Genomic DNA, 20466 nt, shown 5'->3' on the forward strand with positions numbered 1-20466 from the left:
TTATAAAACCGGGTCTTTAGCGGATATATTGATGTACGAAACATGTATGTAAGTTATTTGGGGGCTACGGAAAGTTGATTTCAACATAAAAACGCACAAACGGACATGGTTATTGTGGGGTCGCAAATGTAAAATTACAAACGGAATAACAAACTTTTATATGCCCTTGTCACTCGTGGTGAATAACCTAAATAAAACTCGTATGTAGGTTTAAAATCAAATTTTGTTGAAATGCTAAACTTTCCTAAATATTTTGCCAACTATTATGGACAATTTGTCGAGCTAGTGCTGATACATAACTGGGTGAGTTTAAAATTTTTTCTTTAAAATCTAGACGAAAGATATGCAAAATTTCTTCTTCTTTCTATGCCCACTTCTAGGGTAGGGTCACACATGGCAAATATTTGAAGCGTAACCACTTCTCTTAGCACAAATTAGTTTGACGTGTTTACTCTTACAAGTGTTTTGTGAGATCAAACAGCATCAAATAAAATAAAAGAATTTATTTTTTGTTTTGAATCATCCTACATAAAATAAGTTTTTGAAATAAATAAAGGAATTGAAATGTATTTATACCCTACACCACCATAGTGGGGAGGCGCAGAGTACAGGTCGCAATTTTGAAGATATTTCGATCAAAGTTGGTACATATTATTTTTTCGGCTCAAGGACCAAGCCTATTGAAACTGGCTGAAATCGGTCCACTATTTCACCTAGCCCCCATACAAATGTCCTCCCGAAAATGGAATTTATCGGTCATAAATGTTTAATTTATATATGTATCCCCACAAAATCCGTTCCAAATAAGTTTTATATACACAAAATTCATGTCACCAAATTTTGTTACGATCGGTCCATAATTAGTTATAGCTCCCATATAGACCCGCTTCCGAAAATCACTTCAACATAGTTAACTTTCATATAGACACAAATCACATGACCTAATTTCATGGTGATCGGTCCATAATTGGTCATAGCCCCCATATAAGGCCCACTTCCAAAAATCACTCAAAAATATAAATTATTGAAATTTTAAAAGAAAATTTTTTTTTGCTCTTTTACTTAGTGTAGGGTATTATATGGTCGGGCTTGGCCGACTATACACTCTTACTTGTTTATTTAGTGGTTGCGTTTTTTTTCGTCAAATATTTGTCATGTGTGACCCTACCTTAAGCAACGTTACCCTGGTACTTTCGCTTAAATGAAAATTAACAAAATAGAGTTTACAATTTCCATTTATTTTTTTTAATTTTTCAGGATAGTCAATTATAACCCAATTTTTAATAGAAAAAATCTAATTTGAAAGAAATATTTAGCATTTTCAGCGCGTTCTGGCTAGTTTTGGTAACAAATAGTGGACATAACTGTAATTAGTGCTATCGTAGAATTTGTAAAAACTGTATTGCATACTTTAGGGTGAATTTAGATTCTTTGGACACTTATACGTATGATTATTTTGATTGCAAATTATCATAACTCATAGGTATTGTATGTTTCAACGAAACCAGTCATTATTTATTAAAAAGCGGGATATGATGGATGAAAAAATGTATTTCCATATACATACATACATACATGCGTTTCCGTTTGGAACGAATACATAAAAATTTGGTATTTTATAAAACGAAATTATATTTGCGTTTCAAATCAATTTTTTGATGTGGTACCAAGTTTGAAAACATCGTTTTTGTTTTCACATAGTTTTTTCTACAAATACATTCTCACCACTTAGGTTTCTGACAACTGAGTTAGGTCTTTGACAGGAGAGTTTCCGCTCTATGTCTATTCTCTATGGTTTTTACATTTATTTGGAAAACACATTTCTTTATTATATTTTGTATGTATGAAAAGAAAAAATCTCATTCTCATACAAATGTTTTTTCTTTGAAAATTGAAAAATCAATGAAAAATGTATTGAAACGAAAAAAAATACTCAACGTTTGATTTTGATGTTTCAAGCCAAAGAATACTAACAAGAAGTGAAACGCTGTCAAAAAAAACCTAAGTCGGTTGTCATAAAAAACCTAACTCTATGCATGTATTGGTAACATTTTGTTTATATGTATTAGTTTTCAACCCACTTGTGATACAATTTTGTTATAATTTTTAAGGTCGGTTTTGAGCAAATATTTGCCGTGTGTGTCCCTACCTTTAGAATTGCAATTTTCAAGAAAAAGTTTTTAAGTCAAATCTCTCTCTCAAGTGTGTTGAATTCACTTCAAAATATTTTTGTTAATTGTTGATATTAATCTTCAATTTTTTTTATTTGCTTCACATACCCGTTGTTTTAAAATATTTCTGAATACTCACGTAAATAAAAAAAAAAATATTTGTATTTTGTAATTTGTTTAAAGGATAACATTTTATTATGATTCATACGTTTTTGACAAATAATCATAGTCAGTATTGTCGTCGGAAAATACCTAAAGTAGTTTTTGTTATTGATTTATTTTCCTTAAAACTTTGTTTTGTTTTTGATTTTTTTGTTTAAAATTTGCTTACATTAGAAATTTAGTTATAATCGATTATAATGTAACCCCCATATTCATAATCATTTTTTAAATTTATTAAAGGTTTAAAAAAAATCTCCATACAAAATTGATCAATATGACTAAGGTCTAAATCTTTTAACTATAATTTCATGCTAATTGGTTTTCTGGAAATCATACACATTTATTTTTCTTAATTGTAATGAAAAAAAAAAATAAAATTTGTTCCAAGAAAATTATAATTTATTTTTAGCAGCAAAGAAATATAATTACAAATAGTAATTAGGATTAAGCATTATACATTCTTTTCAAATTGAAAAAAGTAAAAAAAGATTTGATTTAAATGCTTTAATAAAAATAAACTTTCATTTAAATTAAACTATTCATGACAGTATACAATTTACACGATTTTTTTTTGTATAACCAACTGCCAGGGGTACCTCTGCACTGCATCTGCACTGGAGTTATGATTTAGAGATTTTTTTAAAATTTTTAATTTTTTTTCGTACATAACTTCGAATTTTCAAACATAATATTACATTATCATTAGTTTTAACAATTTTAAAAAATGTTTTGTACATAACTACAAATTTAAGAACTGGATTTCGAATTGTCGAACATAATATTACATTGTCGTCAGCTTATTCGGGTTACGAGAACTGGTTCAAAATTTAGTTACAAATTTTGCCATAAACAAACCAACAAACAAATTAATAAAAGCTTTTAAACAAATATTGAAATCTATTGTTTTCTTTTTAAATTCTTATGAATTGAAACCAGTGAAAAACAAACCATTTATGTAAACAATTTGTTTGTGTATGAGTTCTAGAACTGAATATTTTTCGAAATTCAATTATTGTTGAGCCATAATTAAAAATTTATAATCGCAAAAACTAAGTTTTTAACGTGATTTATTTAAGATAGCGTCTAATAATACAATATTAAACAAAAAATTATGGAAAAAATGTTTTTATTTTGCTTTTGTAAATTTTTTTGAAGTTTGAAGAAATTATTTCAAAAAAATATTTGAAAATCATTTTTTTTGGAAAGATAGAGGTTTTTGCAATCAGAAAAATTATTTGTGTAAGATAGAGAAATAACAAAAACTCAAATAAAACAGCAAAAAAAACATCTTTGTTATAAAATACACACCAGGGCTGTTTTACTGAACATTTTACCATCAAAAAGTTATTTTCGTGAAAATCAAAAATGGAGGGTTTTGAATATAGGCCCTCGATATTTAGATTCAAATGATTAAAGAAGTTGTTAATGATTTCTTCGAAATAATGAAAACCATAGTTATAAAAGCTAAGTGCCTTTTTAAAATTCAAGACATTAACACGAACTGACAGTTTTCATATAAAAATAATGTTAACCAAAAGTATAACTATTAGATAATGCATAATCAGACTTCGTGTTAATGGGGGTAAGTCAACAAACTAAACTTTATCGCCACACACTTCATTATTTTCAAAGTTTTTAAATTATTTGAATTTCATAATTGTCTACTTAAGGTATTTATAGACGGCAATACTGAGTATTAACACTTTTAAAATTTAAAATATTATTGAAATCATTCGGTATTTCAATAAATCGTTTAAAAAAAACATTTATTGTTTACACAATTGTATTACAAATATTTTATTTCTTTGTTGATTGATATTTTTCGGAAAACTTTATTTTTATTTTATATTTTCTTGACATTTTTGTTTGCCTTATTTGTATTTAAAAATACATACCCGATACATATGAAAATATAAAGTTTTTGAATTGTTTTAAACAAATTTTGAATAAAGACCGTAAATAAAAAAATCCGTTTTTTTTTGAAAATCTAATACAAATTTTGTTTAGACGATGAAATTGTATTATGATACTTGAATTTTTGACAAATATTAATACTCAGTATTGCAGTCTATAAATACCTTTACAGGTAATTCAAAAGCAATCTCTACACGATCTCTGTTTACATATTCAAGTTATATACTTATAATTATGATTCAATCAAGTAGGAGAGCTATATTCGACACAGCCGAATACAAATTTTAAGTATTTTTAGGTAAAGAACAATTTTTTTTTGTTGTTTTTTTAATTTTTTGTTAAAAATGTTTTTTTGAATTGTTATTTAAAATTTTTTTTTTTAATTTTTTTTTTAAATTTTTAAAAAATTGTTTTTGTCACAGCCGAATACAAATTTTAAGTATTTTTAGGTAAAGAAAAATTTTTTTTTGTTGTTTTTTCATTTTTTGTTAAAAATGTTTTTTTGAATTGTTATTTAAAATTTTTTTTTTTAATTTTTTTTTAAATTTTTAAAAAATTGTTTTTGTTTTTTTATTTTTTTTTTGGTGAAAAAAAATTTGATTTTGACCCATTGTAGGTCCAACTTATTATAGTCTTATATACGTCGTTGCAAAGGTCTTTGAAATATCTATCATTAGATATTAATGACTTAGTAATCCAGATTAGAGATGCTAATCGGGATTGAGTTTTGAAAATCCCGGGGATCGGGATTTGGTAAAGAATCCTGAAATCCCGACCCAGGGTTTCGGGATTTTCGGGTAATGTAAAATCCCGAAAATTATACGAAAGAAACGTACATAATTATGTCTTTACAATTGAAAGCAAATTTTTTATTTAGCAATTAATTTTTATTAGACACTAAAAAGCAAACTATCGCAGCTATGGTTTCGTCTGCCATTCTGGAACGAATTTTGTTACCGACATATGCTGCTGCCGAAAAACATCTTTCATATTGGCAAAACTGTTTGCTAATACTTATAACAAATCTGCAAGTATTTTCCTCTTGTTCCTTCAGAAATAAAGTTATCTATTTATTTTGCAAGTTGCAAATCTACATTATAACTTTGTTTCGTTATTGTTATTTGGGTGTTTTACATTTATTAATAATAAGGGTCCTCATGTAAACGCTTATATGTCTCGCAAACTGTGCAATCTGTGCATTTTTACACTCTCGCAAATGAACTGTCAAAAAATGTATGGAAATTCGTTTGCACAACTCCGATAATTTTGCGCGTCAATTTAGACTCGCAAACTTGAATTTATTGTGCATTTGATGAATCAGCTGCTTTTGTTTATTTTTATTTATAAGAAATAAAAATCAAAAAATATAAAAAATTTGTGCATGTGAAAATTGTGTAACTTTGGAACAGAATGATTGGATTAAATGGCATTGTGTCTGAAAACATTAACCAACAGATAGAATATAAACAAAATCTTCCAAACTATGTATACCACCATTTGTTCCATAGATTTAACTTTCATTCAACATTTTTCAAATTAAAATGTATGCAATTTGAACAAATTTTATTAAAAGCTTTTTTTGAATTTATTTTTATTTGACATTTTTATCAAATATAAATTTTCTGCATAAACTTGCACAAAATTGAAAAGGTGAGTTCACGAAACACGTCGCGCAAATTTTGCACATTTGCACAAATGGGAAACTTAAGCGTTTAAATGAGTACCCTTAATATCTTTTAGCCTTTGAGCAATCGAAATATTTTCATTTTGTTCGAGCTCCTCATCTGAGATAAAATCAATTTCGAGTTTTACCCGGAATTTTTGATTTTTTTTCTTTACAAACCATCTCCCGAAAATTTCGAATCGAATAAAAAAAATCAGTCAAATCGCTCCAGCCGTTCTCACGTGATGACATTACATACATGGACCATTTCATTTTTATATATATAGAAGATAGATGTTGTAGCAGGAGTTGAGCTTAACAACTATGCTGAACATCACTTTGCTATATTCGGACATGTAGAATGTTAAAATGCATAAAAAAGGCACACAAAAATTACAATTTCCCCTACATATTTATTTATGAAAAACTGGATTTGAAAATCCCCGGATTTAAAATTAAAAACCCCGGCATTTTCGGGAACGGGATACCCCGTTTAGCATCTCTAATCACTATAAACGTTTTGTAACTCAAGACATACAAATTTTGACTTTTTTCTGCAAAATCAAGAACTTTTATGCCATTTTTCAAAATGGGATATTTGGATATTTTAATATAATATAATTATTATATTATGTAAATAAATTGGAAAAACTTTTTGTGACTATTTTGTTTTTTATTTTAATAATAAATGCTTGCTCCAACAAAAAAAAATGTATGTTCGAACATTGCTGGAAGTAGAGTACACTGCTATCGATCTGAAATTGTATTGTTAGCAGTTTTGAAATTAATTCTTATTCAATTTGTAAAAATATAAAATTTTTTGGAAGTTTTTTTTAAACTTCACCGCGAAAAGGGTAAAGCATAAGAGATAACAGGATTTTCATATTTTCCTATTTGTTTTATAAAACAAGTAATATTCACTGAAATCTGTCCATATTTGAGCAAGTTACAAGCTGCTCAAAATTCTAATAGGGTGGACATAAATTTCATTTACTGAATGCTTATGTTTATGTATGATTAGTTCGTACATAACTTTTCATTCCGACCGGTTTAGAAGATACAGATTTATTGCCAATTTTTTTATAATAATTTGCCTTTGTCAATTAAAAATATTAATTTCAATTGCAATTATTATACTTAGTTTACATTTAAAAAAAATCTAAAATGAATTTTTTCTTAAAAACAACTTTTTTTTATTAAAAGCATAAATATATGTTTGTTTTAAAGTTGATTTTTAATAAAACATTTATTTTAGATTTCTTTTCTCCATATTAAAACAAATTATGGCACCTACCTGTTGTGTTAAAGATAGATGAAGGCATCAAAATCAGAATAACTTAAAAATATTAGTTAGAGGTTGACAAAAAAAGTGTTGATGGAACTCTGTTAACTACGTGTATTCTCAAGCAATAACAATAACAAATACATGTTAGTAACCTAAGAATACGCGTGGCCATTAAAGTTCCTAGGTTTTTTTGTTCTCTCTTTGCAGCGGCTGTAAGTTGGTTGAAAGGCACTTTTTTAACTTTTTTCATTTTATGATTAAGGACTTTAGATTTATTTTTAAAATGTATAATTGTTTATAGAACACAATCGAGTAACATGAATGACGATGTGTACAATTTTCTATCATGTTACTCGTTTGTGTTCTGAAAACAGGTTGTATGTAGGTAATTTTATGTCTTATTTTATTGATGTTAAAGCATCCGTGTTTTTTATTGTCAATTAAAGCTTTAAAAGAAATAAAAATATAAAAAATTCACAGTTTTATTATCATGATTTAAAAGGAACATGCAAGCTAAACAAAATACATACATATTAAATAAACCTCCTAAAAGTAGGCTGTGCTTGATGAAGTTACCAAGTTACATTACATTAATTTTACATATTTGTACAACAAACAAATAAACAAACAAACAACCATTCATTATAATACTCGTGTAATACACTTACACTAAACAATCAAACCAACAGCTATTATATATAACAACAACAAATACTGTTTACGCCAACAACAAGAACAACAATAATAATAAGAAACGCAATGTATTAATTAATTACATTTAAATTGTGATTAAGTAATTTAACACAATTCATGCTGTGTATTGCAATTAAATGTTATTCATTTGTTTTATTTTGTTTGTTTTGTTTTATAAACCCATAAAGATTCACATACATACATTTATCCATGCAAACCTACATAGGTTGGTAAATATGTATCTATATACATTTGGGTGGCACTAAAACAAAGTGGTGGATATTTTCAAGTTTTTTTTTATAACCCAATGAAATTATAAAGTGTTTTATACCATTATAAATCATATTTTAATAACCCTATTATCGGAGAGAAAATATATTTCGAAAAATTCAAATAAAATTCAAACTCAATTGAATTTTGAAAAGTGAAAAAACCGTTTCGGTGAATTGTATGAATTTAAAATAATTACTTTAAATAATTATATGACAAAATTAAAAAAAAAACAACTAAATATTTTTACAAAACTTTGAATATTTTTAGATTTGCACGAGATTTTTGATATGGTATTGAAAGCGCATTTTAAAGAGCTTTCTTATGATACCAGTATTTCGTATGTTTGTTTTACAAGAAATATGAAATAAAATCATAAAAACCTGACGACACCAATACTGAAGCCAGGACACAAAACTAAACATTAATTTTAGTTGGTAAGATGGTAAATGGGGCCACCCTAACATACATACTTAATATTTACTCAACTATAATAAATACTGTACACCATTTCATACTCATCGTCCTTTATTTACACACACATGCTTGTTTGTACATTAGGCTGGGTCGAATTGTATGGATCTACGGAAAATTCTAAGACGAAATGCGCAAGATAGGATTTGATTTTAGACCTATGGTTGCTTGGGGAAAATTTCTTAGAATTGTCCGTAGAATGCGTTTCTGCTATACGATTTTTCGTGATAAAAAATCGACCCACCCTATTGTACATACCTTAGTAGGGCGGCCACATTTGCCTTTGTTTCTGCACTAATATTAAACGTTATTTAATTTTGAAGGTTGCTCTCTGAGAAATGATGAACATTGGAAACATCCTATTGCAAAATGATGTCCGAATTGATAGTTTAGAAGGATATATGCTTTCAAAAAATAAAATTTATCTAGTAATATTATATGAGGGGCTTAGAGCACAAGGGATTCAAGTGACTAATGTTTAATAATGAGCAAAATGAGATTAAAGTTAATTTACAATAAAAAATGTTAGATGCTATCTGGAATATTGCTTTTTAATTAATAGTGATCCTGAGATATATTTTAATCTAACACGATAAAAAAATACCATATGTTACATATACAAATACACAAAAATTACCTTTGAAGTGAGAAAAGTCGCACTTATGCCCCTTGTGCTTTAATTTTTTTCAAAGTTCTGAATTACCTAATAAAAAAACCACATAGACTAAATTTTTTTTATTAACATTTTATTAAGAAAAGCTTTTATGGTTCTTTGTTACATTTTTAGTCGTCATAATCAGATTCGATGACATCATCGGGGTCATCCTCACCTTGACTTTCGATTCTTTCCGGAATTTATTCCATTCCATCGTGAGGAAGTGCTTTAAACCTGTAGGTTCCTGTAGGTTCTTGAATTTCTGGAATATTATTGTTTTGACGCTGTTTTTTGGAGGAAGTTGTGGTAGTAACTACACGACTCGGTCAACATTTCGAGCTTTCAGATTTAGTTTGGTGAAGTTTTCTTGCACATTCATAAGATCATCTTTGCATAAGATGATCAGATTCAGAATATTCGTCAATATTGTTTTCAGATTCACTTATTTTTAATGATGTTACGTACCATAAATAATAAAAAATCAACAATTATTAATATAGTCGATTCCATTATTTTATGTTACTTTTTCTTTTTTGGAAAATATTCCACAAAGGTATTTGAAACAGGTGTTTTGATAACAAGTGATGGAATTAATTGCTAGATTTTAGCTGATCACTCATCTGAATTCACTAAATCAGTCCATGTGAAAAATGTATTTTAATATTTGCTTAGAGCACAAGGGTGCACAAAAGTGCTCATGTACCCCTTGTTCTCCAACCGAAACAGGTATTTTAGTGACAAGTGCTAGAATTGGTCGCCATATCTCGCTAACGGATGAGAATCCCACATTCACTCTTGTGCTATGAACTTCTCTGAACTTCACCTACTACGTCCATATGTTAACTCAGTTTGAGAAAAAAAGGCACTTGAACCCCTTGTGCTCTAAGCCCCTCATATACATTTATGGTCCTCATAAGATTGTAAGACGATCTGTTTGTCTGTTGAAAGCACGACAGGGGCCTAACGAAATCACATACCTGATTCAGGTCCCCATAGAAGGACAAAATTACAAATTTACGGCACAGACAAATATAACACACTAAATTCAAAATTTAAACTTAAACATCTTTTAACGTACAGATAACTTAGAGAAATAAACAATTGGGGTATTCAAACGGTCTACTATTTGGTCATATTGTCATATGACCTAATATATTATGATAGTTTAAACAAATTTTTGTTGAGTTCCAAACAAAAAAGTTCTAAAATAAAAAGACTTTATGAACTATGTTTATTGTTTTGTCATAAAATAATACTTTTTTTGTTTAAAACACAACAAAAACTATTATAATATATTAGGACATTATGACAATAAGACTAATAGCAGACCGTGTGAATATCCCAAATATATTTGATTTATATTGGGTGTATGAATTGATTTTTTTCAAAGGTTTAGCTCTTATTTTAAAAAAAATATTGGCCATTGTTAGTTACGATCTTTTTCCATCATATGGATTCCGAGCAAAAAAGAGGCCAACAACGAATCTAGCCAATATCGGTTACTATGTTCCAAAGAGAAGCGTATCTCAGAGAGAGCGTTTAGCTTCGATTGAAACAAATAGTAGTAGGACGGGGCAAGGTCTAGACTATAAAGCGGGTAAGGCAAAACTTCGCAACCACTTCTTTCTAAATACTTTTTAACAGCTATTGCATAATCTTGAAGCTATTGCAGCCCATGCTCGCTTCAAAACAATCAGTTGCGTTCAGTACAGGTTCTCTGTCTGATCAGATTTCAGCCAAATACCGTCATATACGATCTCTTACTCTGCGGGTTATCATAATGGATCCATGATTCGGTGCAAAACTGATTTTCTTTTATAGCGTTCACCATCATTTCGGTCATGCAAAATCGTATTTCAAGATCTCTTGGCTTCAATTTATGCTACCCAGTTTCCCTCCTTTTGGGTGAATCGCAAACTGCTGCTTGAGTAGCTTCGAATGAGTTTGCAAAGTTCTTGTTGAGTTTGACAAGAACCTTCATGGAGTAATGCCTGCTATTCTTGGCCTTCAAAATTTTTTGGCTGGCCTGGGCGATATTTGTCCATCCATATCTCGCTCGTTGAAACCGATTAATGGGATATCCCATTAATGTCTTGCTATCTCCTCTAGATATACTTGGAATTCTTTGACAATTTTTGATGTGATATACAAATTTTCTAGGGATCTAATAGCAATTTTGCCTTCAGTCATATCAATATGTCGATATCCCAGTTCGATAGCCACATATTACCCAAAAAAATACACTTTTTTATTCTGACAATTAATTTTGTGTATATAAAGAAACCAGCTTTAGACAAAACTCCGCTATACTGATAATTTTTCTTGCATCTAGAAGTACTTTTTTGATTTTTCTTAATTAATTAACTATGGTGGTCTAAGAAAGTAATTTTTCCAATTGATTATACTAATATTTTGCTGAAAGTATGGGAATGAGATATAATTTTCTTCATACCATCTTGAGGCCCCCTAATACTTACTAATACTCGCACATGCAACATTGATTTCAAAATCTGAATCTCATGAACTCTATTGTCTCTCGTTTCTGCGAAAACATTGCTTTGTTATTGCTGTCGTTGTTGTTGTCTTTGCACCAGTTTATTGTCCCATTTTGCTCACCTTGTGACAATTTCTCTTGAATTAAGAAGAACTAAGGAGAAGAGGAGTGAGATGTAGAGACAGAGATGCCGTTGGATACAAATTTTGCTGGAATCGTGTTGGCTTAATTAATTAAATTATATTAAGGATTGCTTTTATTATGCGCCATTAAATTATTTCTAATCTTTTGTTAAGGTTAATCCGCAGCCACCTAATGTGAGCAGGGGAATCCAAACGAAGAGCAACAAAGCAAGCAGATGATGGGTGGTAGTTAGGTTTTACTTTACAAACAGGGAATAGAAGAAATAAAATAGATAAAAAAAAGAAAAATGAATGGAATTAGCAACAATTGCAGAGACATGAGTTTTATAGTACCAAAGTTAACTTTAAATAAAACGAAATAGAAAGACATTAAAACATGATTCTTGGCTTTAAATTACACAGTTAGAAGTTAGAACATATGTATGTACATTTGTTTGTTTGCCTGGATGTTTAATTAGAAAATAAATCCTACACTATGGGGTCTACTATTTACAACGGTGTCATTTTTTCTTCATTATCCGCATTCCTTTTTCCCCTGCTGCTTGTAATAATGACAAAGAGCAGCAGCCAACACTCATCATTAAGTCCAGCAGCCATTCCACGTATGCCGCCCTGTAAGAGATGTATGTAGGTGAATTAGCAAATCATGCAGATTTACAGCTACTAGATATAGTAGCGTAATTGGTGACATGGTTTTTTAACCGGATAAAATGAAGTTTTTTTTTTCAGTTTTGCAATATTGATTTTTCAAATATCGTATAAAAGGATTAGTCCTTAGTCCTTAGCCTTGGTATGAGTTACTTTCCTTACTTTAGGAATGAGGACAATCTTTTATACATTCCATTTCCATGGGGCATAGACTACGGAAATTAAGAAAGCTACTATACTTTAATATTCAGCTAATATTCATCTCCTGCTCCTGATTACTGACAGTGGGAAAGTGGACAAATACTCAACAAAACATTTGGCAAATGATTATATTTTTATACCCTACACCACACAGTGGGGGATCTGAAAAAAAAGTGGAAATAAATCTGTAACTTCTAAAAGAATATCCCGATTTTAATAAAATTTCCCATGGGCATAGAGGAGGTGTTGATAAATTTGAATTTGGGCTTATAACACAAAGGGGGTGGGGGTGCCGAGCCACAATGCCCCAAAGTGCACCTCGGGTATATCAAAAATTAAAAATGATGGCAAATTTTTGTTTGCGATCCGATTTATCTCTTATAGTTTACGAGTTATTAGCATTTGAAAAGTAAAATTTTATTTACCTACCTTGGTCTGGTTTTTTGATAATAACGGATCCAATTCTTTTCCGATTTTCTTGAAATATGATTTTTTGAATTAACAAGACATGTGTTAATAACAGTATGAAAGAATTGTTTAAAAACATCTACTGAGTCAAAAGTTATGTGCATTCAAACTTTAAAAAAATAAAAAAGTCGTTTGAATTTGGGCTTATAAGTCGATTAGCGATATCCGTCCGTCCATGCAAACATTATAACCAAACTACTGGTCGTAATTTGAAAGATAATTCCACAAAATTTGGCACATGCTTTTCTATTGCCCTATAGAATTTGGTTAGAATAGAAAAGGTGCATTATTTCTTCTAGCCCCCATAGACTGCCTATCTGAAAATAGTTAGGCTTTCATAAAAACAAGTGCCGCTGAAGCACACCGATTACTCACCGAAGCTTATGGTGAATGCGTTTTATCGGTTACAATGTGAGATGGTTTGTGCGGTTCACAAGTGGTGATTTTGATTTTGGTCCAACCAAAAAAGTTTGAATACCAAAAATTGGAGGCATTACTCCATGAAGATTGTTTTAATACTCAACAAGAGCTTTCAAAAGCATTGGGAGCTACTCAAGCAGCAATTTCAAAACGTTTGCGAGCTGCAGAATTCATCCAAAATTAGGGAAATTGGGTACCATACGAATTGAAGCCGAGAGACCTTGAAATACGAATTTGCATGTTCGAAATGATGCTTAAACTCTATAAAAGAAAATTATTTTTGCACCGAATCATTACTTGAGATGAAAAATGGATCCATTACAATAACCCGAAACGTAAGAGATCGTATGTGAAGACCGGCCAACCAGCCGAATTGACACCAAAGCCAAATATCCATGTTGTCCTATCTATTATGAGCTGCTGAAATCTGACCAGACCATCACAGGGAACATGTAACGATTGCAACTGATTCGTTTGAAGCGAGCATTTTCCCAGAATATGCGGTCAGACATGAACCGTAATATTCCACCGAGACAACGCTCGGCCGCGTTATTTAATAGCTGTTAAGAACTATTTTGAATAAAGTGGTTGGGAAGTTTTGCCTCAACCGCTTTATAGTTCAGACCTTACCCATGGGAATACAATCAGCCCAATTATGAATAAAAATTCCCCGGGAGTTTTTCCCCTTTTCTCATTTTTCCTATTCAAATTCAATTGGAAAAAACTTCCGCGGAACAAACTCCCGCGGAATTTTTTATTCATAATTGGGCTGAATTTGTTTCGATCGATGTAGATCGCTCTCTGGAATACGTCTCACTTTGGGACAGAGTATCAGATATTGGCTTGATTCGCTCTTGGTCTCAAAAGATGAGCAGTTCTTTTGGCTTGGAATCCATATATTTTGCCAGATAGATGGGAATAGGTCATAGCTAACAATAGCGAACATTTTCAATAAATTTATATTGTAAAAATGTTGTAAAAATTTAAAAAAAAAAAATTCCGTATTTTTAACCTTTAACTTATGAAGTGGTGGTAAATTTTACACCCTCTCTTCATTTTTTTAAAGTTTTATCAAAAAGGCATGCGAAATAAAGTGCCTGGATTTTTGTTTCAAATAACATTTTGCTTTATTTTTTTAATTTTTTTAAATTAAAATTGCTGTATCTTATTTTTGAAAAGCAAATATTAACGAAAAAATGTTTTTTAAAGTAAAATTTTTTGCAAAAATTATAAGGTGTAAAATTTACACCACATCTGTGACTATGTCAAAAATTTTCACGTCATAAGTTAAAGGTTAAGTCATATATCCAAACAAGATATCCAAACAAAATTCAGCACAAATACGTCTTTTATAATATAAACGAGCTCTACAAAATTTAGTAGCTATCGGTCATTAATTGGCCATAGCTGCCATAAAAAGCCCACTTCCGAAAATCACTTTAACGAGCATAAATCTCTTAAAAATTTGATATCCAAATAAAATTCAACACAAATAAGTTCAATATACATATATGAACGATCGGTTCATAGCCTGCAGGAAGTGTCAATAGTGAAACTATACTGACTTACTATTGACACAGTCACCAGTACTAGTGACTTATTTTACCCCAGACAATGCTATTTACTATAGACATTTAAAATGTGCGTGTCATTGGAAGTCTACTACTGACGATATTACTATTGACTAGGTACTTATTCACTAGTACATTTTAGTAATTCTAATCTACACTTTTGGTAGATATAAATAATGAAACTGCATATTTTGTTAACATTTGACGTTGTATTAAACAAATTAAAAAACGAAATGGTATGAATTCATAACAGATGGAAGAGTCGTCTTCGTTGAAGCTTCGTTGACAATGTCGCTAAATAGTCACCAAAATAGTCGACAAAACTGGTGACTTGGAGACACTTGTCCCCAGGTTTCCTTCAGGGTAATTAGTCATAGTTCCTATATAAACTACTTACTTCCTTACTTGTTATACCCTTCACCATGAGTGGCAAGGGTGTATAAGTTTGTCATTCCATTTGTAATTTCTACATTTTTCATTTGCGCCCGCACAAAGTATATATAATCTGGATAGTTATAGATAGCGGAGTCGATATAGCCATGGCCGTCTGTATTTTGAAATCATCTTTCCGTAGCCCCCAAATAACTTACAAACATGATGAATACATCACTATATCGGGAATTGAGAAAATCTGCCCAAAAATTTCATAGATATAAGGACAATATCGATTTTTGGCCTATTTTTGATCTATATCTGGATTACTAAGTCATTAAAAAAGACAATATGGATGTCTAATGATAGATAATATTTCAAAGTCCATTGCAAATCGGGAAAAATATTTTTTAAACCGAATTTTTTCACCAAATTTTTTTTTTTTAATTTATTACTGATTTTTTTTTTTTTTTAAATTTGGAAAAAAATTTAAAAAAAAAAATTATTTTTAAACAATTAAAAAATATTTTTGAAAAAAAAAAAATAATTTTTAAATTTTGTTTACCTAAAAATATTTAAAATTTTTATTTTAAAGTATAATTTGGTGCAGGGTATATAAGATTCGGCACAGCCGATTATAGCTCTTTTAATTGTTTTTAATTATTTTCTATATTTCAAAAAAAAAATATTGTTGTTTACCGCTAATAGCAATAAAATTGTATTTAAATAAATATTTGAAATGTAAAAAATATTGTTTTTTATGAGTGCTGCGCCTGAGGCATATTTGCTACATTTAGCACTATTTCATTAGTGAAATAGTTGAAATAAAAATGCTAATAAGTCATATCATACATATTCAAATACATAACTTTATAACCAAAAATATTCCTTAATATCATAATTTGAGCTCTTGATCTTGTTTATATTTTTATACAATAATCAGTACAAAAATATTTGAAAAATCCAGTCATACCTTCAAAATAAAGTTTGATTTATTTTTAGATACCATTTCCAATAGAATGAACATACAGTTTGCTTAAATTTGTTAAATGATTTTCTACATGTTTGTACACTCAGAGTAAACACATGATAATGATATGATCACAAGATTTTTTAACACGAATGTAGTTATCATTGACTAGACTGAAATACATATATGAATGTAGCGATCATATAAATGTTTGTGGTAATCATTTTCAGAATATAATTGCTCTTAGATTATAATAACCATCTAATAACCATAACTAGAGAGCAACATATTATGTAATTATTCACCATGAAAATTATTCCCACAATCATTTGTATATATGATTGCAGCAGTCAATTTAATTATAATTTTAACTACATATGATTGTGGCAAGCACATGAATGATTACATTAGTCATAATATTTTTGAGTAACTTCTAATCCTGCTAAAAAATTGCCAGTGATCTTAACGAAACCATGTATTTTCTCTGGGTGTAGGCATTCAATTTAAAATTTATTTATATCGCAGTAGTTGTGTTGACATAAAATTTCATACATCCTGGTCATCAGTAAATCAATTTTCACACCTTTTAGCTTGGCCCTAGGGTCACTAAATGTAATTGTATTTTCTGCTCTCCACTACTGACTGACTGACTGCATGGCTATTTTAATTTAATTTTGAAATAAACTTCATTTATTAATTTTTCGTTTTTTTTTTTTTTTGTTGTTGACAAACTTACATCCATAGTACATATTTGTGTCAGTATGTCTGAGTAGCTGTCATCGTTTTGTGTACAAGTTGCTGTTGTAAATGTCATTTGTAAATGAAATATCCGTCTAGAGCATGTTCACACTCATCCATCCATTCATCCATTCCATTTCATTCTGTCATCCGCCCTCTTACTCATCGTGTTGTGTATTTTACACATCCTCTGGCATTTTACATATTTTGTCACTAGATCTAATTATGGTTTCCTTTTTCGTTATTGAGAATAAACGTTGGACATCCGGTTTAATAATATTATTCAATACTTCCTTTTCCATCCTCCTCCATTAGCTTTTCCCTTCTAGTTTTTTGTTTTTTTTTTGTTTATTTATTTTCTATTTACTTTGACGGTGGGGTTTACAACTTCAATATGTTAAGTGGACAACAGCAAGGAAAATATGAATAAGACAAGGACCATTTGAGGATTGTGTTAGAATTCATGTAAAAGTTGCCATGAAAAAAAAATAAATTATGAAGATGGGGTATAGAAAAAGCTCTTTTGAGGAGGTAATCAGATAATGAAATAAAATTTATATTAAAACTAATAGATTAAGTAATATTGTTTGTAATATATGGGGTATTCTATATACAATGGTGTTATCCATAAACCACGAAACTGTTTAAAAAGAACTGCAATATCATTTCGAAATTACACACTCTAGAGTGTCTCTGCTAGATCAGAGACAATCTGATCTAGCAGAGACACTTCATATGATACCTAATTATTATTTTAGTTTGACTCTCTTGGGCGGAAGAAGAACCTTAATTTAAGTTGGAACCATTCTATTGTACCATATGAAAGGCATACACTTCAATTTTTTGTTGTATTTTGTAAGAGTATGATGTTTGACTTAAAAAAAAACATATACTAGCAACAAGGGACAGATAATGATTATTGATGCCCAGCAATTCTAGGAGACTTTATCGAACTAGTGATTTTAAATATCATTTAGGGGGACAACTAGTTACATAACTAACTACTAGTGACTGGTTATTTTAACACGTGCATGACCAAAACAGGGAGACTGTCTGATAGCTGGTCCAAAGTAGTCAAAGCATTGGATTCACATTCCAGTTACATAGATTCAGTTACCCTACTAGTTACCTAACTGGTTACTATTGGAAGCTTATTGACCTCAAATAGTCAGTTAAAAAGACATATCAAAGACTATCCAATAACAGACTACTGGTAAACTAACCTTGCTCCCACAACTATCCAATAGATTACTTTTCTATTACAATAACAATTATTTTTTGAAGTGAAGTACAAAATAAAGATTTAAAGTGACTACACTATAGATTACTGGGAGACACTAAGGTGATAATTAACTTCATGCTAGGATATATGGGTTTGTCAGTATACTTAAGCATAAAGAAAATAAACTGTGTTTTATATCAACACAATTTGAATAAAACCAGTACGAATTACTCACAAAATGTTTAAAGTGACTATACTCTAGATTACATAGAGACACTTTAGTGACAACTGACTTCATGCTACATTACCTGGGATGTATAAAGTAACCAATTGTCTTCTCTCTGCACTACAAAGTGCACACACGTGCCAAATGACCAAAATATATAAAATGGAGTTAGCCAAGTGATAAGACATTTGTGACAATTACTGTCTTTAAGGGATACATTGACTACTTGCTTAACTACTGGGGGACGATGGTGATTTGTATTGAAAATAAAGAAACAGAGGAACTTTTGAAAAGCAAGAAAAGGAGTTTTAAGGCAAATACTAAAAGAAAAAAGGACAAATTGTTAAGAAATACAAAAAAAGAAAAAAAATAAACTCTTGGAACTTTATCTTTTAAGTGGAAGTTGTTGTGTGCAGCTTTCAATGTTTTACAAGCAAATACGCAAAGAAAAAACAGAAAATAAGAGCTGATGAAGAAATGTCTTCATCGCTTAAATGAATAAAATGGATGGATGGATGATGATGGTATGTCTGTCAGTTAAGCTTTGGATGGATGAATGAATAAACATCAAAAATAAAAAAATAAAAAAAAATAACTAAAGAAATGCATGGTGTTGACTTAAGTTATGAACAGCAGCAACTAACAGAATATCTACAAATGTTGAAACAAAACGCTTAAAAATACCGAGAAGTATCAAGGAGTTCAATGTTAATTTTGTTGATTGCTTTTTTGCTGCTGCTGCTGTTGTCCGCCGATTTTCCTCCCTTTAGTTTTTTGTTTTGCACTTTTTGATGCCAAGAAAATAAATGCCAACTTAAGTACAGGACTTTAAAACTAAGCTGACATTTGTTTTTGCACTTAAGTTAATCATGGGTTTTAAAAAATCATTCCAGTAAATGAATGCGATAAGAGAGAAAGAGAAGTGCAAGAGTTATGAGTTGACAAAATTACCATTTCATAAAAATTAAATAAATAAAAGAAACTGTAAAAGAGAACGCTTAAAAGCACATTAGTTTTAATTAAAAATGTCAATAAAGTTAAAGAGGCTTAAGAGTTTTTTTGCAGCAGAATTTAAGTAGTTAAAGGCCGGTCATAAACAGTCCTAATATTTAAGGGCAGGATATAAAAAAAGTAATAACTCTAATAGTAGATTTTAGCTACACATTATTTGTGGAATGATATAGGAGGGGTATAGAAGCAAAAGCTGCCATCTCCACTTTTTTTTAGTTTGTGTAATAAATAACAAAAACCTGTAACTCTAAAGATTCTCATATTTTTATTGTTTATAATTAAATGAAGACATGAAGCAAGTTTGACTAAATCGCTTTCATAATAAGATTTCTTCACAAGATATTGTGATCATAAATGACAAATGATTGTTCTAATAATGATCATAATATGTTTGGACTACAATCATAAATTTGTTCATAATATGTTGCTCTTAGATTATGTTTACCACAATCATGTTTTGTCTCTGCCTGTAGATGACATTATTAGATAAGTTCTCGAAAAAATGGAGATTGCAGACATTAGTTAGTGGAGATAACATGGTAGTGCTACCTAATATTCAGAATATTTAATCTGTTACCAAATCCACAAACTCTATAATAGTTTGGAAAACACTGCAAGATTATTGGGAAATAGCTGAGATTATAGGTAATCAAAAGTGCTGCTGGGTCATTAAGGAAATTTTCAGGATTTTTGCT

This window comes from Calliphora vicina, chromosome 5 (genome assembly GCF_958450345.1).
Source record: "Calliphora vicina chromosome 5, idCalVici1.1, whole genome shotgun sequence".
Classification (NCBI taxonomy): domain Eukaryota; kingdom Metazoa; phylum Arthropoda; class Insecta; order Diptera; family Calliphoridae; genus Calliphora; species Calliphora vicina.